General features: G+C 43.9%; 1 pseudogene; it reads left to right on the forward strand.

Moving 5' to 3' along the window:
• Nucleotides 1-1696: 1696 nt before the first annotated feature.
• LOC121002606 overlaps nucleotides 1697-27088 on the forward strand; it is a 40970-nt pseudogene continuing 15578 nt past the window's right edge.

Raw genomic sequence — 27088 nt, forward strand, 5'->3', positions numbered from 1 at the left:
GGACCACAGGTTCTCAATGGGGTTCAGATCAGGTGAACAAGGAGGCCATGTCATTAGATTTTCTTCTTTTATACCCTTTCTTGCCAGCCACGCTGTGGAGTACTTGGACGCGTGTGATGGAGCATTGTCCTGCATGAAAATCATGTTTTTCTTGAAGGATGCAGACTTCTTCCTGTACCACTGCTTGAAGAAGGTGTCTTCCAGAAACTGGCAGTAGGACTGGGAGTTGAGCTTGACTCCATCCTCAACCCGAAAAGGCCCCACAAGCTCATCTTTGATGATACCAGCCCAAACCAGTACTCCACCTCCACCTTGCTGGCGTCTGAGTCGGACTGGAGCTCTCTGCCCTTTACCAATCCAGCCACGGGCCCATCAAGACTCACTCTCATTTCATCAGTCCATAAAACCTTAGAAAAATCAGTCTTGAGATATTTCTTGGCCCAGTCTTGACGTTTCAGCTTGTGTGTCTTGTTCAGTGGTGGTCGTCTTTCAGCCTTTCTTACCTTGGCCATGTCTCTGAGTATTGCACACCTTGTGCTTTTGGGCACTCCAGTGATGTTGCAGCTCTGAAATATGGCCAAACTGGTGGCAAGTGGCATCTTGGCAGCTGCACGCTTGACTTTTCTCAGTTCATGGGCAGTTATTTTGCGCCTTGGTTTTTCCACACGCTTCTTGCGACCCTGTTGACTATTTTGAATGAAACGCTTGATTGTCCGATGATCACGCTTCAGAAGCTTTGCAATTTTAAGAGTGCTGCATCCCTCTGCAAGATATCTCACTATTTTTGACTTTTCTGAGCCTGTCAAGTCCTTCTTTTGACCCATTTTGCCAAAGGAAAGGAAGTTGCCTAATAATTATGCACACCTAATATAGGGTGTTGATGTCATTAGACCACACCCCTTCTCATTACAGAGATGCACATCACCTAATATGCTTAATTGGTAGTAGGCTTTCGAGCCTATACAGCTTGGAGTAAGACAACATGCATAAAGAGGATGATGTGGTCAAAATACTCATTTGCCTAATAATTCTGCACGCAGTGTATAGGTATAGGCTGTACAAAGGTGTAGACTGTAAATAGGTATAGGCTGTATATAGGTATAGACTGTATATAGGTGTAGACTGTATATAGATATAAGCAGTATATAGGTAAAGGCGGTATATAGTTGTAGGCTGTACTAGGGTATAGGCTGTATATAGGTATAGACTGTATATAGGTGTAGGCTGTATATAAGTATAGGCTGTATATAGGTATAGGCTGAACATAGGTCTAGACTGTATAGGTATAGTCTGTACATAGGTGTAGACTGTATAGATATAGGCTGTACATAGGTATAGGCTGTATATAGGTGGAGGGCATGCTGCTGCAGAACACAAGGGGTGAAACCATGGCAGGAACACACCATCCCAGTGATAGACTATCACTGTGATGGGATGGTGTGTTCCTGCCAGTGGTTTCACCTCTCTTGTTCTGCAGCAGCATGCCCTCCAAGTCTGTCCCCAGCATACTTATGTAGCAGGCGCAGCAGGCAGCTCTCAGTCTCAGGACAGAGTCTAGCTTCTAAGATGGCACCGCCGCCGCCAACACCACCTTCACGTTACCTCTCCCTGTCCACTGCTGTTCCTCCTCTTCGGTCAGAAAAAGGAGGAGGCAGCAGTAGCGCGGGTATATGTGGTAGGCAGCGCCCAGCTTACCATGCACACAGAAGGAGGAAGTTTGGAAGAACTCATCAATAGTGTAGGTAAGTATGTGGGCATTTTGCAAGCAGGATGAGCGGGCGCTGAGTGGACTTATTAGACTTGTGTGTGGGTATAAACTATATCTGACCATTATATGACTTGTATCCTGAATTTTTATCAGGTTCCCCTCTGGGGGCTCATCTATAATTCTCTGTTCTGCCTGAGCTGGGGACAAGCTTCTGATGAAACATCCGGTCGATTCGCATAAAACTTTGTTCTAATACTGTACCGAGCAGGAGCTCCGTACAGTAGTAGAATGTATTGGCTCCGATGAGCCGAAGTTATTGCTCCGCAAAGTCTCGCGAGACTTCATGCAATAGCTTCATAAATTAATTTGTACTGTAAAAAACTATTTTCCGAACTCGGGTTCGGTTCCAAGGCTCCTGCTCCATACAGTATTAGAACAAAGATTTATGCAAATCGACTTCCCTGATGATGGCTTCCATGAATGCACATGGAGAAAGCAAGGGATTCTGCTCTCTAACTTTCACTAAGAATCACTCAGAAGCACAATATAGGGCATTATAGAGAAGCACTGAACAGTATTGATATGAATAAAGTACATGGGGTGACAAAAAACACTAGCAGCTGCTGCAGCCTCCCTATCTGCTCCTCTTTGTTGGTTTCTCACTCTACAGCTCGGTCCTCTTCCCTTCTGTACCTCTCCTTTGACTTGTAATCTGATCCTTCATTGAGCTGGCTGCCCAAATCGCTCTCTGAAGATGGATTTATCACAGAATTCAGAGTAATTATTAATTTAGGAGGTGGGGAAGAGCTGATTAGCGGAGAAAAAGGCCTTCTTCTCTAAGACAAATTACAATTGTTTTTATATCCGCCTGTACTATTGATTTATGCCAATTTGTGTGAAAAGTTAATAACCATTTAAAGGATCAAGTATATTGCATCGTTTGTATATGTCTAAATGGATAAATTAAATATTTTGATAATACAGGATGATTTTTTTCAATTGTTGGGAATGTTATGTAAACCATTTACATCATCACTCTGATTGGTCAGAGAGGTCCCATAGCTTTATGACAAGATCTGCAGTGGGTAATAATGCTGAGCTTCATGAATACGAATTTGAGGCATTAGCAATATCTGTATAAATTGAATTAAATGTGGCTTGAATATGCTTCAGTGACTGGAACAGTTACCTGTTAAGAATTTGTTATAAATATCCCTCTAATGTTAAATTTTCTATTGTACGTTTTAAGCTCTAAGTAATGAATGATCTTTATTTCTTGGTATCTATAGAAAATATATGCAGAATTATTCAGACTAAGAGACTTTAAATGTATCTTTAAATGCATCTCAAAAATCTAAGAATTTGCTTAAAATGTTTTACATATGCCATGAGGCAGACAAAGAAATTGCATTTTTATTTGATATAAGGAGCAATTGTATAGTTAGTTTCTATCAGCATTACAGTTCATCAGATTAAAACAGGTTTGTAGTTCAAATGTTATCCTACACAATTCTGTCTCAATAAATTATTATTGTGCTACCACACATTCTTATTTTGGTGTGTGTTTTCAAAAAGCACATCCAAAAATGCTTTTTTTTTGTCATTTTGTGATGTTTTTGGACAAATAGTGTGAGTACAGGTAGTTTTTAACCACTTAAGGACCACAGGTTTATACCCCCCTAAAGACCAGGCCCTTTTTTTACAAATCGGCACTCCACAACTTTAGCGGTTTATTTCTCGGTCATGCAACTTACCACCCAAATGAATTTTACCTCCTTTTCTTCTCACTAATAGAGCTTTCATTTGGTGGTATTTCATTGCTGCTGACATTTTTACTTTTTTTGTTATTAATCGAAATATAACGATTTATTTGCAAAAAAATGACATTTTTCACTTTCAGTTGTAAAATTTTGCAAAAAAAAAAATGACATCCATATATAAATTTTGCTCTAAATTTATTGTTCTACATGTCTTTGATAAAAAAAAAATGTTTGGGTAAAAAAAAAATGGTTTGGGTAAAAGTTATAGCGTTTACAAACTATGGTACAAAAATGTGAATTTCCGCTTTTTGAAGGAGCTCTGACTTTCTGAGCACCTGTCATGTTTCCTGAGGTTCTACAATGGCCAGACAGTACAAACACCCCACAAATGACCCCATTTCGGAAAGTAGACAGCCTAAGGTATTCGCTGATGGGCATAGTGAGTTCATAGAACTTTTTATTTTTTGTCACAAGGTATTGTCACAAAGGTATTGTCACAAACTCCTTACCACACATTTGGGCCCCTAGAATGCCAGGGCAGTCTAACTACCCCACAAGTGACCCCATTTTGGAAAGAAGACACCCCAAGGTATTCGCTGATGGGCATAGTGAGTTCATGGAAGTTTTTATTTTTTGTCACAAGTTAGTGGAATATGAGACTTTGTAAGAAAAAAAAAAAAAAATCATAATTTTCCACTAACTTGTGACAAAAAATAAAAAATTCTAGGAACTCGCCATGCCCCTCACGGAATACCTTGGGGTGTCTTCTTTCCAAAATGGGGTCACTTGTGGGGTAGTTATACTGCCCTGGCATTTTCCAGGGGCCCTAATGTGTGGTAAGTAGGTAAATGACCTGTGAAATCCTAAAGGTGCTTTTTGGAATGTGGGCCCCTTTGCCCACCTAGGCTGCAAAAAAGTGTCACACATGTGGTATCGCCGTATTCAGGAGAAGTTGGGCAATGTGTTTTGGGGTGTCATTTTACATATACCCATGCTGGGTGAGAGAAATATCTTGGCAAAAGACAACTTTTCCCATTTTTTTTATACAAAGTTGGCATTTGACCAAGATATTTCTCTCACCCAGCATGGGTATATGTAAAATGACACTCCAAAACACATTCCCCAACTTCTCCTGAGTACGGCGATACCAGATGTGTGACACTTTTTTGCAGCCTAGATGCGCAAAGGTGCCCAAAATCCTTTTAGGAGGGCATTTTTAGACATTTGGATACCAGACTTCTTCTCACGCTTTGGGGCCCCTAGAATGCCAGGGCAGTATAAATACCCCACATGTGACCCCATTTTGGAAAGAAGACACCCCAAGGTATTCAATGAGGGGCATGGCGAGTTCATAGAAAAAAAATTTTTTTGGCACAAGTTAGCGGAAATTGATATTTTTTATTTTTTTCTCACAAAGTCTCCCTTTCCGCTAACTTGGGACAAAAATTTCAATCTTTCATGGACTCGATATGCCCCTCACGGAATACCTTGGGGTGTCTTCTTTCCGAAATGGGGTCACATGTGGGGTATTTATACTGCCCTGGCATTCATGGGGCCCTAAAGCGTGAGAAGAAGTCTGGAATATAAATGTCTAAAAAAATTTACGCATTTGGATTCCGTGAGGGGTATGGTGAGTTCATGTGTGATTTTTTTTTTGGACACAAGTTAGTGGAATATGAGACTTTGTAAGAAAAAAAATAATAATTTCCGCTAACTTGGGCCAAAAAAATGTCTGAATGGAGCCTTACAGGGGGGTGATCAATGACAGGGGGGTGATCAATGACAGGGGGGTGATCAGAGAGTCTATATGAGGTGATCACCCCCCTGTCATTGATCACCCCCCTGTAAGGCTCCATTCAGATGTCCGTATGTGTTTTGCGGATCCGATCCATGTATCCGTGGATCCGTAAAAATTATACGGACATCTGAATGCAGCCTGACGGGGGGGTGATCAATGACAGGGGGGGTGATCAATGACAGGGGGGGTGATCAGGGAGTCTATATGGGGTGATCACCCCCCCTGGAAGGCTCCAGGGAGACGCCTGTATGTGTTTTGCGGATCCGATCCATCTATCAGTGGATCCGTAAAAATCATGCGGACATCTGAATGGAGCTTTACAGGGGGGTGATCAATGACAGGGGGGTAATCAATGACAGGGGGGTGATCAGGGAGTCTATATGGGGTGATCACCACAGTCATTGATCACGCCCCTGTAAGGCTCCATTCAGACGTCCGTATGCGTTTTGCGGATCCGATCCATCTATGAGTGGATCCGTAAAAATCATGCGGACATCTGAATGGAGCTTTACAGGGGGGTGATCAATGACAGGGGTGTAATCAATGACAGGGGTGTAATCAATGACAGGGGGGTGATCAGGGAGTCTATATGGGGTGATCACCCCCCCTGGAAGGCTCCAGGGAGACGCCTGTATGTGTTTTGCGGATCCGATCCATCTATCAGTGGATCCGTAAAAATCATGCGGACATCTGAATGGAGCTTTACAGGGGGGTGATCAATGACAGGGGGGTAATCAATGACAGGGGGGTGATCAGGGAGTCTATATGGGGTGATCACCACAGTCATTGATCACGCCCCTGTAAGGCTCCATTCAGACGTCCGTATGCGTTTTGCGGATCCGATCCATCTATCAGTGGATCCGTAAAAATCATGCGGACATCTGAATGGAGCTTTACAGGGGTGTAATCAATGACAGGGGGGTAATCAATGACAGGGGGGTGATCAGGGAGTCTATATGGGGTGATCAGGGGCTAATAAGGGGTTAATAAGTGACGGGGGGGGGTGTAGTGTAGTGTAGTGGTGCTTGGTGCTACTTTACTGAGCTACCTGTGTCCTCTGGTGGTCGATCCAAACAAAGGGGACCACCAGAGGACCAGGTAGCAGGTATATTAGACGCTGTTATCAAAACAGCGTCTAATATACCTGTTAGGGGTTAAAAAAAACACATCTCCAGCCTGCCAGCGAACGATCGCCGCTGGCAGGCTGGAGATCAACTCTCTTACCTTCTGTTCCTGTGAGCGCGCGCGCCTGTGTGCGCGCGTTCACAGGAAATCTCAGCTCACGCGAGATGACGCCAATCGGCATTAGCGTAGCCTGGGGGAGCCGCCGCAATGACGCCTTTCGGCGTTAGCGCGGCGGCAAGTGGTTAATTGGGTCCCGGGTGTTGTACTCCCACTGATCAGATACTGGTGACCAATCCTGAGCATAGGTCATTAGTATAAGGCCTCATGCACATGACCAAATTTTGACAGTTTGAGCATTTTAAGCTATATTTACACATCAGCTATAATTTCAGGTATGTTTCATCCACACTAATGTCACATCATATGATGGTGATTGCGCCCTTTTACTAGTGCAGCTTTTGGACACATTACCACTCTGCCACATAAGGGAATAACAATTTTTATGTCTGTGTTGTGACGTCACTGATTATTAATGCTGTACTATTGCTTTACCATGTGCATAATCTTTTAGCTCTATCACCGTGTTTATTACTTTTGTGAAATCATTGCATTAATGATCCCTGTCATGTGAAAACACTGGGGCGGATTTACTAAAACCGTCAACACATTATAAACTTAGGCTACTTTCACACTAATGTTTTTTGTGGATCTGTCATGGATCAGCAAAAACGCTTCAGTTACAATAATACAATAATACAACCGCATGCATCCATCATGAACGGATCTGGTTGTATTATGTCTTATATAGCCATGACGGATCCGCCATGAACAGCATTGTAAGTCAATGGGGGATGGATCCGTTTTCTATTGTGTCAGAGAAAACGGATCCGTCTCCATTGACTTACTTTGTGTGTATGACGCATTCTGGTGCACTCCATTTCGTTCAGTTCAGTTTTGTCCCCATTGACAATGGATGGGGACAAAACTTTTCATCCGCTATTGAGATCCTATGACGGATCTCAATAGCGGAATTGAAAACGCTAGTGTGAAAGTAGCCTTAGACAGAGAGCCTTAAACTTCTTCTAACTTTACACTACCTATAAAATTTTGCTGCATTTTTTGGCGCACAGAGGCGCATTTAAGCCACACACCTTTGTCGTTGAGGCGTAAATAACTTAGAAAAGTGTGTAAAATACTTGATAAATGCAGTACAAAGCATGTGCACCAGGTTTTTGTTTGGCACAAATTGCGCATTTTCAATAGTAAATCTGCCCCACTGAGTTCATTATCTCTGTCCAGTGACAACAACGAGGCCCTTACCTGTCAGCAATGAAATCACTGTGTTTATTATCTACATATGTTTGTGCATTACTTGTTGGCATGTTGGCTGGACGCTTGCTGCTAATCAAGTGCTGGTCTAATCAAGTGCTGGTCTGCAAGTGCATTGGAGATATTCAGGAGATACTCAGGAGGTAATCTGGAGGTGGATACAATCTAAACAAGTAAGATTTGTTTGTCTAAAAAATTTTCCCCTCTTTGCAATGGCAGACCTGGTTCTGTGCAGGAATTGTTGTGCTTTTATTTCAGGTTCCACTCTTCAGAGGTTTGGATACTGTCTGATCTGTAGACAGCTCTCCATAATGCAACAGGAAATTACCTTTTTGAAATATGAGATTTGTAAATTAACCATTAAACAAACTCAGGCTGAGAACGTTGCAATGCCACTGCCACAGAGGCCCCCTAGAAATGGAAAATGGGTTACTGTAGGTTCTGGCAGACTGAGAGTTGTGGATAGAAGACATGTCCCACAGTCTGTGGCTCTCCATAATTCATTTGCAGCACTTTCAGAGTGCAAGAGCAACATGGCGGATGGCTCAAGCACAGTGGGTGAGAAACAATCATCTCCCATGCCTAAAGTATGCAAGACTGCAGCCAAAGACAGAAAGGAGAAGGTGAGGACTGATAGTAAGCAGCTGTTGGTGGGCGATTCCATCATAAGAGGTGTGAAGTTTGAGGAGAATGGTGTTGTGAGATGTCTCCCTGGTGCTACCGCTAGCAGGGATAGACGACGGATCCTGAATATTGTTAGGCAAGCAAAGCAGGAAAGGGAAGTGGATGTTATTGTCCATCTTGGGACAAACGATCTCGCTTGTAATGAGGTTTCAAAGATGAAAGAAGCTTTTCACACACTTGGAAAGGATATACGGGAGGTTGCGTCAACTGTTTCATTCTCTGCAGTTTTGCCTGTGCATAACCTTCAGCATGACAGGAAGATGCGCATTAAGGAATTCAATGTATGGCTTGGTGAATGGTGTCTGAACCAAGGGTTTGGCTTTGTGTCTCATGTTAGCTCTTGTTGGAATGGAAAAGAACTGTACAAGAAAGATGGTTTGCATCTTTCTCTCAAAGGAACGAATGTCCTTGGTGAACAGTTCCAAGTATTTGCTAAGAAGCATTTAAACTAGGAAAGGGGGGCAAAAGAGTGATAATCCAGCAGTCCGACTGCCCACCGGAACAATGCCAGAAGATGCCAGTAGCACAAAGGTTAAGAAATGACAAGCTCAGATTCTTATCTACAAATGCTCACAGTTTAGGGAATAAGATCAATGAACTTGAGGCTATAATGGCATATGAGAATATAGATGTAGTGGCTGTTACCGAGACGTGGTTCAAGGGGAGTAATGACTGGGATATATCAATACCAGGGTTCTCTCTATACAGGAAAGACAGAGAAGGCAAGAAGGGGGAGGGGTGGCCCTGTATGTGAAAGACAGCATAAAATCTAATTTGATACAAGTTAGCGAGAACAATTTAGAGTCAGTTTGGGTTACCTTGCAGCTTGATAATCATAAGGTAACTCGTGTAGGTGTGATATTCAGACCACCTACCCAAGTCAAAGAATTAGATGATCTACTAGTTGAGGAAATAGCTAAAATGACATTGAAGGGGGAAGTTATCATTATGGGAGACTTCAATCTTCCAGATGTAAACTGGAAAACCAAAATAGCTAGTTCTGCCAGGGGTACAGATATTCTAAATTCCCTACTGGGATTATCTCTACAGCAAGTAGTTGAGGAGCCAACCCGGAAGGATGCCATTTTAGATTTAGTATTCACAAATGGGAATTTTATATATGGTATTACTGTAGGGGAAAGCTTGGGATCTAGTGATCACCAGTCAGTGTGGTTTACTATAAGTACAGTGACTGAGTCACACCACACAAAATCAAAAGTTTTAGATTTTAGAAAAACTGACTTTTCTCAAATTAGATTAGTGGTATAGGAGTCCCTATCAGATTGGAACAGTTTCATTGGAGTCCTGGAGAAATGGCACTACTTAAAAGAGGCACTATTGAAGGCAACAGAAAATTGCATTAGGCTTGTCAGTAAAAGCAAAAAAAGGAAGAGACCACTGTGGTACTCAGCAGAAGTGGCCAAAATCATTAAAAAGAAAAAGATAGCATTTAGGAATTATAAATAAAAACAAAACGAGGATGACAGGCAAATTTATAAGATTAGGCAGAGAGAGGCCTAACAAGTTATAAGAGCTTCTAAAGCACAGGCAGAAGAGAAATTAGCTCAGTCAGGGAAAAAAGGCGATAAGGCATTCTTCAGATACATAAATGAAAAAAGGAAACTAAAACAAGGAATTACAAAATTAAAAACAAAAGAAGGAAGGTATATGGAAGAAGATAAAGAACTAGCTGACTGCCTCAATGAATACTTCTGTTCAGTCTTTACAAAGGAAAATGAAGGAAAAGGACCTCAGTTAGGAAAGAAGACTAATGAATTTTTTGATGCATGTGTCTTTACAGAGGAAGAGGTTCTAAGTCAGCTGTCTAAAATCAATACAAATAAGTCACAGGGGCCTGATGGGATACACCCAAAGCTATTAAAAGAGCTCAGTGGTGAACTAGCAAAACCATTAACAGATTTATTTAACCAATCACTGGCAACAGGAGTCATCCCAGAAGATTGGAAATTAGCAAATGTTGTGCCCATTCACAAGAAAGGTAGTAGGGAGGAATCGGGCAACTATAGGCCAGTAAGCCTGACATCAATAGTGGGGAAATTAATGGAAACCATACTTAAGGAGAGGATTGTGGAACATCTAAAATCCCATGGATTAAAAGATGAAAAACAGCATGGGTTTACTTCAGGGAGATCATGTCAAACTAATCTTATTGATTTTTTTGATGGGGGGACTAAAATAATAGATGGAGGAGGTGCAGTAGACATCGCTTATCTAGACTTCAGTAAGGCTTTTGATACTGTCCCACACAGAAGGCTTATCAATAAATTGCAGTCTTTGGGCTTGGACTCCCATATTGTTGAATGGATTAGGCAGTGGCTGAGGGACAGGCAACAGAGGGTTGTAGTCAATGGAGTATATTCAGACCAAGGTCTTGTTACCAGTGGGGTACCTCAGGGATCTGTCCTGGGACCCATATTGTTTAATATCTTTATCAGTGAAATTGCAGAAGGCCTCGCTGGTAAGGTGTGTCTTTTTGCTGATGACACAAAGATTTGTAACAGGGTTGATGTTCCTGGAGGGATACACCAAATGGAAAAGGATTTAGGAAAACTAGAGGAATGGTCAAAAATCTGGCAACTAAAATTTAATGTTGATAAGTGCAAGATAATGCACCTGGGACGTAAAAACCCAAGAGCAGAATATAAAATCAGTGATACTGTCCTAACCTCAGTATCTGAGGAAAGGGATTTAGGGGTCATTATTTCAGAAGACTTAAAGGTAGGCAGACAATGTCATAGAGCAGCAGGAAATACTAGCAGAATGCTTGGGTGTATAGGGAGAGGAATTACCAGTAGAAAGAGGGAGGTGCTCATGCCGATCTACAGAGCACTAGTGAGACCTCATTTGGAGTATTGTGCGCAGTACTGGAGACCATATCTCCAGAAGGATATTGATACTTTGGAGAGAGTTTAGAGAAGAGCTACTAAACTGGTACATGGATTGCAGGATAAAACTTACCAGGAAATATTAAAGGACCTTAGCATGTATAGCTTGGAAGAAAGACGAGACAGAGGGGATATGATAGAAACTTTTAAATACATAAAGGGAATCAACAAGGTAAAAGAGGAGAGAATATTTAAAAGAAGAAAAACTGCTACAAGAGGACATAGTTTTAAATTAGAGGGGCAAAGGTTTAAAAGTAATATCAGGAAGTATTACTTTACTGAGAGAATAGTGGATGCATGGAATAGCCTACCTGCAGAAGTGGTAGCTGCAAATACAGTGAAGGAGTTTAAGCATGCATGGGATAGGCATAAGGCCATCCTTCATATAAGATAGGGCCAGGGGCTATCCATAGTTCTTAGTATATTGGGCAGACTAGATGGGCCAAATGGTTCTTATCTGCCGACACATTCTATGTTTCTATGACAACACCCCATGGCCTCAGGGGCGTAGCTAAAAGCTCTTGGGCCCTGGTGCAAGATTTTAACTTTAACTTTAATTTTAACCGCCCTTCCCTCAGTGCTTTGTGGCCAGGGGCAGGGAAGCACATTGCCTTCATACTGCCCGAGGCGAGAATTGAATCAGCACCCCCCCCTCATGCCAAATTCTTCAGCTAACCCATTCCCTCCAGCCAGAGGTGTAACTTGACCTACATGCAGTTTCTATAATACTAGTGTCTTCTTATGTCGAACAAGGGTCTTTGGGCCCCCTCAGGCTCCTAAGCCCAGTAGCAACTGCTATCTCTGCACCCCCTGTAGCTACGCCCCTACATGGCCTCCATTATAACTGACAATATTTTTTACTTCTTATTGACACAGTAGGAAGAGCAGCTCTGAAGCTCAAACTGCTTCCCTAACAGGTAAAGTTCTGTGTAAGTTATGAAAAGAGGATCATTCATAATCATATTAAAGTTTTATTACTTGGGTGGAGATGTGCTTTAGACATTTGCTGGAAATTGTTCAAGATGTTTTGACGTCTTTTTATAACAGTATAATTATCTGTCCTCCATCAGCACCAAGTCTATATAAAATATGCCAAAATTTTAAGGCTAGGAAACCTGTTCAGCAAGTATGGTGAATATTAATGTTATTCCAAAATAATTCTTAATTACCTAGGATTTGCCAGAATGAAAAATGGAGACTTTCTTATTTAAGTTTGGCATGCAAGAGGAAAATTCAATCATAAATCAAAACTAAAGCTCACTGGTATGATAATATAAAAAGCAGGAGTGAAATCACTGCATGTTTGGGGCCCATGCACATATCCAATTTGTACAGTGACATACAAGTATTAGGACACGCTTAGAGTTTTACTGTACCTCCATAAGCCTCTAATTTCATACTCTGTTGGTTGCTGTATATGGTAGAATAGCTCCACACAAACACCAACCAAAGGAGCATTGTTGTCACGGCTGTATGTGGGCAACAATAGTAATACACAGTACAGAGCTACTGACTGGACCCAGAACTAGGGAGGATAACGGGTGACCCCTGTCCGACCCTCAACGCTCTCCCTATTCTGCTAAAGCACATGCCCGGATCCAAATGGCGGAAAGAGGCATGCCCACGTGCCTAAGACTAATGACCACTGTAACCCCTACAATAGTGGAAGGGGCACGGCCACCAGTGCCCTACTCAGTATATGGAGGGAACCGTGGCCACCTCAGATCCAGTCAGAAAATAAACAGGAACACAACAATGTCTGCACACTTAGCTGGAGGTGTTGCAGCCGCAGAGAAGACGGATCCAAGGACAGGCTGGCAATATCCAGAGTGCTAGCTGCAGCAGAACACAGGTCCAGTGAACTGATAGCTACAAGTGAAGAAACTAAAGCCAGAGCTACAACTGAAGTGAGAACTATAATCCACATCCTATCATAGGAGGAGGGGTGATATAAAGAGAGGAAAATCAAACACATGAAGGACAGCTGTGGTGAAAGAAACCAAAAGTAAACAGAGTAGTGAGAACTCCTCCCAGCTCTAGTAGTGACATCATCACAGGGGTGGAGAAACAGAGCTGTGAGAACGTCCCAAAGCTCTGGTAGTGACAGTACCCCCCCCTCTACGGGTGGACTCCGGACACCCAGGACCCACCTTCTCAGGATGAGCCCTATGAAATGCCCTGATGAGGCGAGTGGCTTTAATGTCCGACACCGGAACCCACATCCTCTCTTCAGGACCATAACCCTTCCAATGAACGAGGTACTGAAGAGAACCGCGGACCATGCGAGAGTCCACAATTCTGGAAACCTCAAACTCCAGATTGCCATCAACCAAAATCGGAGGAGGAGGCAAAGAGGAGGGTACCGTGGGCTGGACATATGGTTTTAAGAGAGATCTGTGAAATACATTATGTATCTTCCAAACCCGTGGAAGATCAAGACGGAAGGCAACAGGATTGATGACTGACAAGATTTTATAAGGCCCAATAAACTTGGGACCCAATTTCCAGGAGGGAACCTTCAACTTAATGTTTCTAGTAGACAACCACACCAGATCACCCACATTCAGGTCCGGACCAGGCACACGTCTCTTATCAGCCACACGCTTATACCTCTCACTCATCTTTTTAAGATTACCCTGAATCTTTTGCCAAATGGTAGACAAAGACGAGGAAAATCTCTCCTCCTCAGGTAAACCAGAAAGAGCCCCTCCCGAGAATGTCCCAAACTGTGGATGGAACCCATATGCACCAAAGAATGGTGACTTATCAGAAGATTCCTGACGACGGTTGTTCAGAGCAAACTCAGCAAGAGGGAGAAATGAACACCAATCCTCCTGGTTCTCTGAAACAAAACAGCGCAAATATGTCTCCAGATTCTGATTGAGGCGCTCAGTCTGACCATTCGACTGCGGATGAAAAGCAGAAGAGAAGGACAGCCGAACCCCCAGGCGAGAACAGAAAGCCTTCCAGAACCTGGACACAAACTGCGTGCCTCTATCGGAAACAATATCAGAGGGAATGCCGTGCAATTTAACAATATGGTCGACAAAAGCTTGCGCCAACGTTTTAGCATTGGGTAAACCAGGGAAAGGTACGAAATGAGCCATCTTGCTAAAACGGTCCACCACCACCAGGATCACCGACTTCCCCGAGGAACGAGGAAGATCCGTGATAAAGTCCATGGACAGGTGTGTCCAAGGACGGGAAGGAATGGGTAACGGGAGAAGGGAACCTGAAGGCCGTGAACGAGGGACCTTAGCGCGAGCGCACGTCTCACAAGCAGCCACAAAACCCTCCACCGACTTACGAAGAGCCGGCCACCAAAATCTCCGAGCAATAAGATCCACCGTGGCTCTACTCCCGGGGTGACCAGCAAGAACCGTATCATGATGCTCCTTAAAGAGTTTGTGACGTAGCTCAGGAGGCACGAACAACTTCCCAGAAGGACAACGGGCAGGTGTCTCAGTCTGGGCAGCCTGGACCTCGGCCTCCAAATCGGAATATAGAGCAGAAACAACTACCCCCTCCGCCAAAATGGGACCCGGGTCCTCGGAGTTTCCTCCTCCCGGAAAACAGCGAGAGAGAGCATCAGCCTTCACATTTTTTATCCCAGGTCGGAATGTAACAACAAAATTGAATCTGGAGAAGAACAGAGACCATCTGGCCTGTCTCGGATTCATACGCCTGGCCGACTCCAAGTATGCCAGATTCTTATGGTCGGTAAAAACGGTGATAGGGTGCCTGGCCCCCTCCAACCAATGGCGCCATTCCTCGAAAGCCAACTTGATGGCCAACAACTCCCTATCGCCCACATCATAGTTTCTCTCTGCCGGGGAGAGTTTTTTAGAGAAAAAGGCACAGGGTCGCCACTTGGCAGGGGAAGGGCCCTGGGACAAAACCGCACCCACACCCACCTCGGAAGCATCCACCTCAACAATAAAAGGTAAGGAAACATCGGGATGCACCAAGACGGGAGCAGACGCAAAATTCTCTTTAATCTTAGAAAAGGCTGCAAGCGCCTCCTCCGACCAAGAGGAAAAATCCGCCCCCTTTTTTGTCATGTCAGTGAGGGGTTTGACAACAGAGGAATAATTCAAAATGAACTTTCTGTAATAGTTCGCAAAACCCAGAAAGCGCATCAATGCCTTCTGATTCTCAGGAAGCTCCCACTCAAGTACAGCACGGACCTTCTCGGGATCCATGCGAAAACCAGAAGCAGAGAGGAGAAAACCCAGAAATTGAATCTCCGATACCATAAAAAGACATTTCTCCAGCTTGGCGTACAATTTATTTTCCCGCAGAATCTGCAGAACCTGAAAAAGATGATCCTGATGGGTCTGAACATCAGGGGAAAAAATCAAAATATCATCAAGATACACCAATACAAATTTCCCCATTAAATGATAGAAAATACTATTAACAAAATGCTGAAAGACGGCCGGAGCATTCATCAGGCCGAAAGGCATAACGAGATTCTCGAAATGCCCGTTAGGGGTATTAAAGGCCGTTTTCCATTCATCCCCCTCTCTGACCCTGACCAGGTTGTACGCGCCTCTCAAATCCAATTTGGAAAACACCTTGGCCCCAACAATTTGATTGAAGAGGTCCGGGATCAGAGGAAGGGGATAGGGATCGCGAATCGTGATACGGTTCAGCTCCCTAAAATCTAGGCAAGGTCTCAGAGAGCCATCTTTCTTTTTAACAAAAAAAAAACCCGCGGCCACAGGTGACTTTGAGGGACGAATATGCCCCTTTTCGAGACTCTCGGAGATGTAAGTTCGCATAGCGATTCTTTCCGGTTGTGAGAGATTGTAGAGGCGTGCTTTTGGCAGCTTGGCGCCGGGAATGAGGTTAATGGGACAGTCAAACTCCCGGTGAGGAGGTAGCTCCTGAACACCGCTCTCGGAAAACACGTCAGAGAAATCAGAGAGAAATGATGGCACCGTTTTAGTAGACACCTCTGCAAAAGTCGCTGTGAGACAATTCTCTCTACAAAAGTCACTCCACTCATTTATTTGCCTTCCTTGCCAATCAATAGTGGGGTTATGTCTAGTGAGCCAGGGTAACCCCAAAACTAGAGGAGACGGCAATCCGTTAAGGACAAAACAAGATATATCCTCCACATGAGTGTCACCTACAGCTAGCCGGATATTGTGAACAATGCCTTTCAGAGATCTCTGTGAGAGCGGAGCAGAGTCAATAGCAAAAACAGGTATATCTTTATCTAATGTGCAAACCTGAAAACCATGCATGGCTACAAATTGAGTGTCAATAAGATTGACGGCCGCTCCACTATCGACAAAAATCTCACAAGAAATGACTTTGCTCTCTAGCGCCACCCTGGCAGACAGGAGAAAACGGGAACTGCAGGTCAGAGGAAAAGCATCAAATCCTACATCAACTTTGCCCAAAGTAGCAGATGAAGCAGAACTTGATGATTTACCTTTTGAGATTTTTCTCTTATTATCGCTCTTAGTACGGTTCAAGAATCTCCTAGATGGACAAACATTTGCCAAATGACCTATGCCCCCACAACAAAAACAGACCATACTCTGAGGACTAAATCCTCTTTTATCAGGGGCAAGTCGAGCTAGCTGCATGGGCTCCTCCTCAGAGGGGAGCGAGACAGGATGAGGCCCCTGCACACTGAATGAGTCCGCACCACTTCCCCTAGACTGACAATGGCTGGACAGAGAGGTCTCGTTTCTTTCTCTTAGACGCCTGTCAAGGCGTACCGCCAATGACATGGCAGACTCTAAGGACGTTGGTCTCTCATGGAAAGCAAACGCATCTTTTAATCTCTCCGAGAGACCATGACAGAACTGACTCCGGAGTGCAGCATCATTCCAACCCGAATCAGCTGCCCATCTCCGAAATTCAGAACAATAAAGCTCCGCAGACCGTTTGTTCTGGCATAAAACACGTAGGTTAGATTCGGCCAGAGCAACACGATCCGGGTCATCATAAATCTGCCCCAGGGCCACAAAAAATCCCTCCACGGATCGAAGGGAGGGATCCCCTGATGGCAGCGAAAAAGCCCAAGTCTGAGCATTACCCCTGAGCAGGGAGATGACAATCCTCACCCTCTGCTCTTGATTACCAGAAGAGTGAGGACACAAGCAAAAATGGAGTTTGCATGCCTCTCTGAAACGAACAAAATTCTCACTGCCCCCGGAGAACGTCTCCGGAAGTGAGACCTTTGGCTCGCAACAGACTCCATGAGCCGGAGCAGGGCCCAATGCTTGAAGCTGAGTCATAGATTGACGGAGATCCGCTACTTCCAAAGAAAGACCCTGCATGCGGTCAACCAGGCCAGAAAGCGGATCCATGTCAAAAAAGGACGGTTTTGGTGGATTATAATGTCACGGCTGTATGTGGGCAACAATAGTAATACACAGTACAGAGCTACTGACTGGACCCAGAACTAGGGAGGATAACGGGTGACCCCTGTCCGACCCTCAACGCTCTCCCTATTCTGCTAAAGCACATGCCCGGATCCAAATGGCGGAAAGAGGCATGCCCACGTGCCTAAGACTAATGACCACTGTAACCCCTACAATAGTGGAAGGGGCACGGCCACCAGTGCCCTACTCAGTATATGGAGGGAACCGTGGCCACCTCAGATCCAGTCAGAAAATAAACAGGAACACAACAATGTCTGCACACTTAGCTGGAGGTGTTGCAGCCGCAGAGAAGACGGATCCAAGGACAGGCTGGCAATATCCAGAGTGCTAGCTGCAGCAGAACACAGGTCCAGTGAACTGATAGCTACAAGTGAAGAAACTAAAGCCAGAGCTACAACTGAAGTGAGAACTATAATCCACATCCTATCATAGGAGGAGGGGTGATATAAAGAGAGGAAAATCAAACACATGAAGGACAGCTGTGGTGAAAGAAACCAAAAGTAAACAGAGTAGTGAGAACTCCTCCCAGCTCTAGTAGTGACATCATCACAGGGGTGGAGAAACAGAGCTGTGAGAACGTCCCAAAGCTCTGGTAGTGACAATTGTACAGCAGCACGCTGAGTCACATACGGGTTCGTGTGCCACTTGAGCTGTGTGCATGAGCTCTTGTAAAGAGTGCTAACTAATCTTGTCTTGGATTATTTTTATACCACTACTAATTACATACCGTATTTTTCGCTTTATAAGACGCACCTGATGATAAGACGCACCCAGATTTTTGAGGAGGAAAATAAGAAAAAAAAAATTTGAACCAAAAGGTGTGCTTTTGGAGGGGTTTTGAACTAATGGTGTGCTTTTGGAGGGGTTTTGAACTAATGGTGGTCTGTGGATGACGCACTGTTATGGGGCGACCTGTGGGTGACGCACTGTTATGGGGGGACCTGTGGGTGACGCACTGTTATGGGGGGACCTGTGGGTGACGCACTCTTATGGGGGGACCTGTGGGTGACGCACTGTTATGGGGGGACCTGTGGGTGACGCACTGTTATGGGTAGACCTGTGGGTGACGCTCTGTTATGGGGGGACCTGTGGGTGACGCACTGTTATGGGGGACCTTTGGGTGACGCACTACTACGGGGGATGTAGCATCATATATAGCATCTTATGTAATGGGGGTCACTATTCACACAGGGACAATATACTGTGACACATATGATACTGTGACCAGCATAAGATGATCTTATGCTGGTCACAGTATCATGTGTCACAGTATATTGTCCCTGTGTGAATAGTGACCCCCATTACACCACAGGGCACACAGTAGACTTTATATGTAAAATCTTTTAATGGCTCTGCTTTCTTCTATACCAGTACTCACTATAAAAGCAGCAGTCCGGCCAGCACGTGACGTCACTCACTCAGTCAGTCACGCTCCTGCCAGCTTCATTAATGAAGTGGGAGGAGCATGACCGAGTGAGTGACGTCACGCGCCGGCAGGACCGCTGCTTTCATAGTGAGTACTGGTATAGAAGAAAGCAGAGTGTAATGAAGCCGTTTTCATATGTAAAGTCTATAATCTTCAAGCAGTGTCTCTGCTTTAAACTAGGGCAATCCTCTGTAGTGCAACTCACTATGAAAGCGGCAGGCAGAGCGGCAGTGTAACCTCGCGATTCTCACTCATTAATGCTCCTCCCACTTCCTTCCCATGAATGAGTGAGAATCGCGAGGTTACGCTGCCGCTCTGCCTGCCGCTTTCATAGTGAGTTGCACTACAGAGGATTGCCCTAGTTTAAAGCAGAGACACTGCTTGAAGATTATAGACTTTACATGTGATAATTACCGTGAGCGGGGTCCGATGTATTACAGTACAGTGACTGCATCGGGCCCCGCCGCGAGTGTTGCCAGCCTCCGTCCCCTCCTCCCACCCCTCTGATACATTGCGGCTTGCGATGTATCAGCGTCAGCAAAGTAAACATGGCAGTGTTCGCTTTATAAGACGCACTGCCATTTCCCCCCCACTATTGGGGGGGGGGAAAAGTGCGTCTTATAAAGCGAAAAATACGGTATTTGGGTCTGGTTACCTGCCGTGACTCCTCTGTAGGATGAACATGGCCATATGGTAACATTTCAAACACAGGTCACCCTGTACATGGCTCAGGCACAGCAGGCGTACTAATCAGTATACATTGGTGATTGGCTTTCCTTATTCTGATAGAAAGCAGAGTTCTGCAAAAGAAAAAAATGGAATCCAGAACAATCCCTTTAACTTAATTCGCCCTGCTTGTTTTCAAAGGGGTTATCCATGGTTTTTTTTTTAATTCCCTTCCCCACCCAGCAGGACCTGTGAAGAGAAGTATTCTTACCTGTTCTCCACAGCTCAGTTTTGGCTCCATGGGTCCTTGGCTGTCTTCACTAGACTTCTAGGGCCAGATTTATCATTATAATCAAAATAATGGAGTGAAAAAGTAGCAAATTTTTGCGCAATCGCTAAAACTGCGCAAAAATTTGCGACTTTTATTGGCTCTGCGCTATGCTCGCCAGTTTTCTGAAAGTGGGAGTGTTTTCTTATGTAAATGAATCTCTAGACAGATTTACTATTGCGACAATTTAAAAAAGTTGCAAAATATTGCGCAAAAAAAAAAGCAATTTCACTCCAGTGAGGACCATACTTATCTTATGCGACTTTTTAATAGAACATGTGACTTTTTCGTAAAGACATGCGACTTTTGTAAAGCCGCTTACTGAAGGATAAACTGCTACTGTCAAACCACATTTATCACAGTATTTAAAGGACCATTAATAAATCTGACTTAGCCAAAAGTGACTTTGGACATATGTAAAAGTGGAGTAAGATGTAAGTGTAATGATAAATCTGGCCCCTAGTCTCCACATATAAACTTCCTACATGGATATGGACATGTGCACTGCTGCAGCCAATGACTGGCCTTAGAAGTGACATGTTTCTTAGTAGGCATGACCTACAGTGCCCCTGGAAAAAAACTAAAAGTGACCTCCATTTTGTACGTGAGTCCAAATTGACAGAAGACAGAGCAGTACAAGTAGGCAGGGCCAACACAAACCACAAGTAGGCATGGCCAGCAATAGCATAGTGCAGCACCAAATACAGCTCCGGTGAAAAGAAATACCATATATAAAATACTGCCCTACACCATACTGAATAGAGTGATACAGTTAAAGACGTTCTCCAGGCTTTTTCATATTGATGGCCTATCCTTAGGATAGGCCATCAATATCAGATTGGCAGTGGTCCGACACCCTACACCCCCGCCGATCTCATATTGATGGCCTATCCTGAGGATAGGTCATGAATATGAAAAAGCGCCGATGTAATAGGATCCTGCGCTATGTCCCAGACATGTGCCTAAAATGTATATGCTGATAAGACTTTTTGATCGATGTGTAACACTGTAACTGTGCAGTGATCTCACCTGAAGTGTGGTGCTGCAACAATATTTCCAATGTCTATTTCTTCTCCGGCAATGTTCTTTCCTTGAACGTTCTGTGCCTCTGTCTTTTGTTGCTAAAAGTCCTCTTTTCTTTCGCTTACCCCCCTCTCAACACACGCCGCTCCGGCCGGTAGCTTAGCGTGGGAGCAGGGAAGTATGAAAAAGAAACCGGGTCCCAGAACAAGTTCCTGAAGTGACGTCACACTTCTAAGTACGGATACCTCAGGGGGAAAAAAAATCCAACGCGTTTCAAAACACTCGTGTTTCTTCGTTCGGAACCCAGCAGCGGCCCGTGGGATCACTCCCAGGGCAACTCCAGACATAGTGGTTGTAGAAGATTGGCAGCGCAACAGTACCTTTTCTCATAATGAATATGAAAAAGCCCGGAGAACCCCTTTAATTCAGGAGGATACCTGCATCTGCTGGCCCAAGTACCTGATGTTCCTAGCATTAATTAATTCTGAGAGCATCAGATTATTAAGTACCTGGAAAGTGGTTGTGTGTAGGGCTTAGGCGGCCTCCTGGTCAGGAAAATTTTCCTGTAGGGTCTATGGTCTGTCCACCTCTGGTGACCTAGCAGTGACCTGTCATTTGAGGATGTCAAAGCCCAGTCATTGGCTGTATTGGCACATGTAACTCCATCTCTGCAGGAAGTTTACATGCGGAGCCCAGTAGTCCAGTGAAAACAACTGAGGAGCCATCTAGCCAGAACCAAACAGCAAGGAGCAGCCAAGTATATTTTTCGTCAGAAATCCCACTGGGTGGCTGGGGGATGAGTAATTTAATAAAATTAGAAAAAACCTAAAAAACCTAAAAAAAAATTGTGTGTCCTCTTTTTTCCCCCATAGTAACCAACTTCTTTTGTTTTATGGTGGAAATTATTATTTTTTATAAAATAAATGAGAAGACGCATCAATAGCACTGCACTGCTAATTATAAAAATCATCATAATAGCAGTTACACAAAAGCCAAGTGCAATGTATTTAATAGAATCTTCTCAGAAATAATAAAATGTTCTAAAAAAGAAAATGTGCTATTGCTCATTTTCAGTCAATATCCCCCACCATCAAGATAGTGAAGTGGCAAGAATGTGTTTTAAATGCAGCGGTGGCTATTTAGTAGGCCATTACATTCTGTGAGCATTGTGTTATTGATCTCACCCGTCCCTACATGCTGCAAAGCTCAGTCATTTCGGCAAATTAAGGTCACCTAATTAGTAGCCAGATTTACAATGTAAATGGATACAGCGTTAAAACATACAAATGTGACAGGTATTTTATAGATATTGAAACATTATCAGTTTGCATAAATGTTGTTTATTTTCCATGCAGTGTCTACTTAAAATTTTTGTGCCCGTTGTGTTTTTTAATTTAATTTTTTTTTTCTTATTTAATAGGCAGTTGTGATATAAATAGTATATTTATGAAATAAAATATAGAGATTAAAATGATCTAATGATGTGTTAGTAAATGTATTTTGTTTCCATCTTGAATAAGATAAATAAGTAAAGAAATAGTTCCAAGTTTCCCAGCAATCATATAGCTCAATTATTTTAATATTATAGTAGGAAATCTCATATTTTTGCACTCCAATAGATAAATCAAACCGTTTTAGAGAAATAACTGATAAACAAAATGGCAATTAAACCTAAATGTGCTGGAGACCACTGGGGAGAGATTAGAAAACGTGCAAATTAATCTATGGAATTACGGCTGTTGCATAATGTATTGCTAGATATGTTACCTTTGGGATTTATTGCAAAGAAATCGTGGTTAAATCAGCATTCCCGTGAGAGGAATAGGCATAGAGCAAGGCAAGCATCAATCTGGAGTGACCATACATTAATTTTAATGCTAGTAACACATTTTGGGATGTAAGGCTAGATTCATACCACAGTTAGAATACCTGACAGTATAGCTTTAAAACAAATGCATGTATGCAAGAAAGGCTACAAAAAAATTTTTGTACCCATTTGACATGTACAGTGATGCTTCAAAGTTTGTGAACCCTTCGGAATTTTCTATATTTCTACGTCAGATTTTCACTCAAGTTATAAAAGTAGATAAATAAAACCATATCAAGCAAATTAATTAAGAAATATTAGCCTTGGTCACTTATTTATTGTGAAAAATGATCCAATGTCACATGTGTGTGAGTGGCACAAGTATGTGTGAACCTTTGTATTCAGGATCTGGTGTAACCTTTTGTGCAGCAAAAATTGCTGCTAAATGTTTCCAGTAATTGTTGATTAGCCCTGCACATCGGTTTGGAGGAATTTTAGCCCATTCTTGTGTAAAAAACAGTTTCTACTCTGTTATGTTAGTGGTTTCCTCCTATGAGGTGCTGGCTTCAGGTCCTCCCACAACAATTCTATTAGATTAAGGTCAGGACTTTGACTTGGCCATTCCAAAAATTTTAAAGCTAGGGCTACACAGCTGGATTTCTTGTGACCGTTGCAGTGATCCCATTCATTTCTATGGGATCATCTCTATTCAGCGATCCTGGCTGCAACAGATGTCTTGCGACTAGTATAGCCCTGACCTAATTGTTTAACCATTCTTTGGTAGAAGGACTTGTGTGCTTAGGGTCGTTGTCTTGCTGCATGATCTATGTTCTCTTGGGATTCAATTCACAAACAGATCTCCTAATATTTTCCTTTAAAATTCACTGGTATAATTCAGGATTCATTTTTCCGGGCCCAGATGCTGCAAAACAGGCCTTGACCATGATACTACCGCCATTGTGTTCCACAGATGAGATGAGGTTTTTATGCTGGAATGCAGTAGTTTCCTTTCTCCAAACATAACACTTCTCAATCTAAAAGTTATATTTTAGGCTAGTTTCACACTGTCGGCAAGAGTTCTGGCAGAGAACTCCTGCCGGCAGTGTGAAACAGGCCTTAGTCTTCTGGCTTTTTCAATTAATCTTTAGCAAACTGCAGACAGGCTGCAATGTTCTTTTTGGGGTGCATCGGCTTTTCCTTGCAATCCTGCCATGCACATCATTGTTGTTCAGTGTCTTCCTGATGTTTTCCGGTGGGCCAACTGCCTTTCACATACATTGGGCCAATGTACTAAGAACATTTTATCCACTCCTGTTCTGCTTAGGAGTCCCCTGCCTACCTCCATATATAGCTATTTCCATATATAGAGTCATCCTTGGGGGCATTCCCAAAAACTGTGAGCATTCTGACATTGTATGAGGATACCCCGTATATTTTAAATATTTTCAGTCACAACTTTTAAACAGTTACCAAAGGGATTTTACCTCACAACTTTCTGCTTTAGAGACAGATACCTTACCAGTTGTGCTACAAAGCACACTGTTGTCTATGGGAAGAATTTCTCTAGCTAGAAACTTTCATTAGTACTGATGTAGAATGCACTGGTATCTACAGATACATCTCTGTATACCAGGACACTGAATTAACAGCAAAAGCCTTATTTACAATAAATACATTTTAGCTGTCTCTCTTTAAAAACATATATATATATATATATATATATATATATATATAGTGGGGATTCTCTCTGGTAGTTAGGATTAGTGGGTGCAGCACAGAGGCAAAGTACAAGTTCTTGCTTCAAAACATCAGTGTTTATTCACACATGAAAGCAAAACAAAAACGCAAGTTGCTTAGTGATCGTTCACACACATGAAAAGTTCATATACAAAACAGTCACCTTTTCTCCTGGGTGTTACTTCACACCCTGTTGGAAGTTCTGCCTTGTCAAGTCCACAGGCAGGCGTTAGACAGCCTGTTCGCCCTCACAGGGGTCTGAGCTTTCCAGCCCGGCTCAAACAGCAGGTCCCAACACAGCCCTGCTCCACTGTCGGACGGAGGTAATCCTCCTCACCTGGCAGTGCTGGCTGGTTTTTATGCCTGGCAAAACCCGGCCTGGAACATGGGGAGTAGTCACCCACCTAGCACTTTGACTACTCCCAGTAAGAGCTGTCCCGGATCAGCTATTATAGCCATACTAAGTATCAAGGTGTCAAACAGCAACTGCTGCTGACACATAAAAAAACATCTCTTACTCCACCGAGGCCAGGAACTCGGGGACACATACCTATCCACGATGATTCCTTGTACCTTCTTACATACCTCCCCCCTTTGTTCAAACCTGAGGAGGTGAACACATGCCATACATTATACTCGGGACAGGGCTTCCTCGTTTCCCTGCAACCGGCCTGCCCTGTGTTCTACGGAGAACTTAAAGTTTTGTAAGGACAGGAACCACCTGGTGACTCGGGCATTTTCTCTTTGGCCTGGCTCATCCACTTGAGAGGGGAGTGGTCAGTCACCAGGCGGAATGTTCTCCCCAACAAATAATAGCGGAGAGACTCAAGTGCCCACTTGATAGCCAGGCACTCTCTCTCCATTATACTGTACCTGGTCTCGGCTGGGGTGAGCTTGCGGCTTAGGAAGACAATGGAATGCTCCTCACTGTTGACTTCCTGAGACAGTACAGCACCGAGGCCTACTTCAGAGGCGTCCGTCTGTACTATGAATTCTCGCTTGAAGTCAGGCGTCACCTAAACCGAGGACCCACACAGGGCCGACTTCAAAGCGGAGAAAGCCTCTTCCGCCCGGTCATTCCAGTGAACCATCACTGACTTGTGTCCCTTCAATAACCCTGTCAATGGCGCGGCTACAGTAGCAAAGTGGGGAATAAATCTAATGTAATAGCCTATCATTCCTAGGAATGACTTTACTTGATTAGTGGTGACAGGTCGGGGCCAATTACTTATCGCCTCTATTTTGTTTACTTGGGGTTTGATCACTCCACGCCCAGTGACATACCCCAGGTATTTTGTCTCCTCTAACCCTATCGCGCATTTATTTTTGGGGTTAGCGGTTAGTCCAGCTTTTCAAAGGGAGTCTACTACAGCCTGCACTTTGGGCAGGTGACTTTCCCAGTCGGTACTGTGGATGACAATATCATCAAGGTAAGCTGAAGCGTACCGACGATGTGGTCGCAGCACAATGTCCATTAGCCTTAAGAAAGTGGCGGGGGCGCCATGCAGACCAAAGGGTAACACCTTATTCCGGTATAGCCTCTCCGGTGTGATGAAGGCCGTTTTCTCTTTGGCAGCCTCCATTAGGGGTACCTGCCAGTACCCTTTGGTGAGGTCCAAAACAGAAAAATACCGGGCTTGTCCTAACCTCTCAATCAGCTCATCTACCCATCGCATGGGATATGCATCGAACTTGGAGATTTCGTTTAGTTTCCGGGAATCGTTACAGAATCGTAACGACAGGTCCGACTTTGGTATTAAGACTATCGGACTGGCCCATTCACTTTTGGACTCCTCAATGATGTCTAGTTGCAGCATTAGCATTAGCCTCGGGTACCCAGTATGGTTTCAACCGGATTCTGGCCTGAGGCTCAGTGACAATGTCATGCTGGATTATGGAAGTGTGTCCAGGGGCGTCTGAGAACACATCCTGGCCTCCTGAGTCTGTTTAGAGGAGAGGCTGTCAGCAATCTTCACTGTGGCAACCGCTTACCTTACATCAGACTTAGGGGCCGGCACCTCTCCCCCTAGAAAACTCGGCCGCGGGCTATCGTCAGTACTGGTCTCCCTATCCTTCCACGGTTTGAGTAAATTCACATGGTACACCTGCTCCGGCTTCCGCCACCCTGGCTGGTGTACCTTGTATTTTACTTCTCCAACCTTTTCGAGTACCTCGTAAGGTCCCTGCCACCTAGCCAGTAACTTATTGTCCACTGTCGGTACCAGAACCAAAACCCAATCTCCCAGGTTAAAGATCCGGACCCGAGCCTGCAGATTATACACCCGACTTTGAGCTTGCTGAGCTGCCTCCATATGTTCCTTTAACAGCGGCAACACGGATTCCATACGTTCCTGCATCTTGGTGACGTATTCAACAACACTTTTATA

The sequence above is a fragment of the Bufo bufo genome, chromosome 5 (genome assembly GCF_905171765.1).
Source record: "Bufo bufo chromosome 5, aBufBuf1.1, whole genome shotgun sequence".
Taxonomy (NCBI): Eukaryota; Metazoa; Chordata; class Amphibia; order Anura; family Bufonidae; genus Bufo; species Bufo bufo.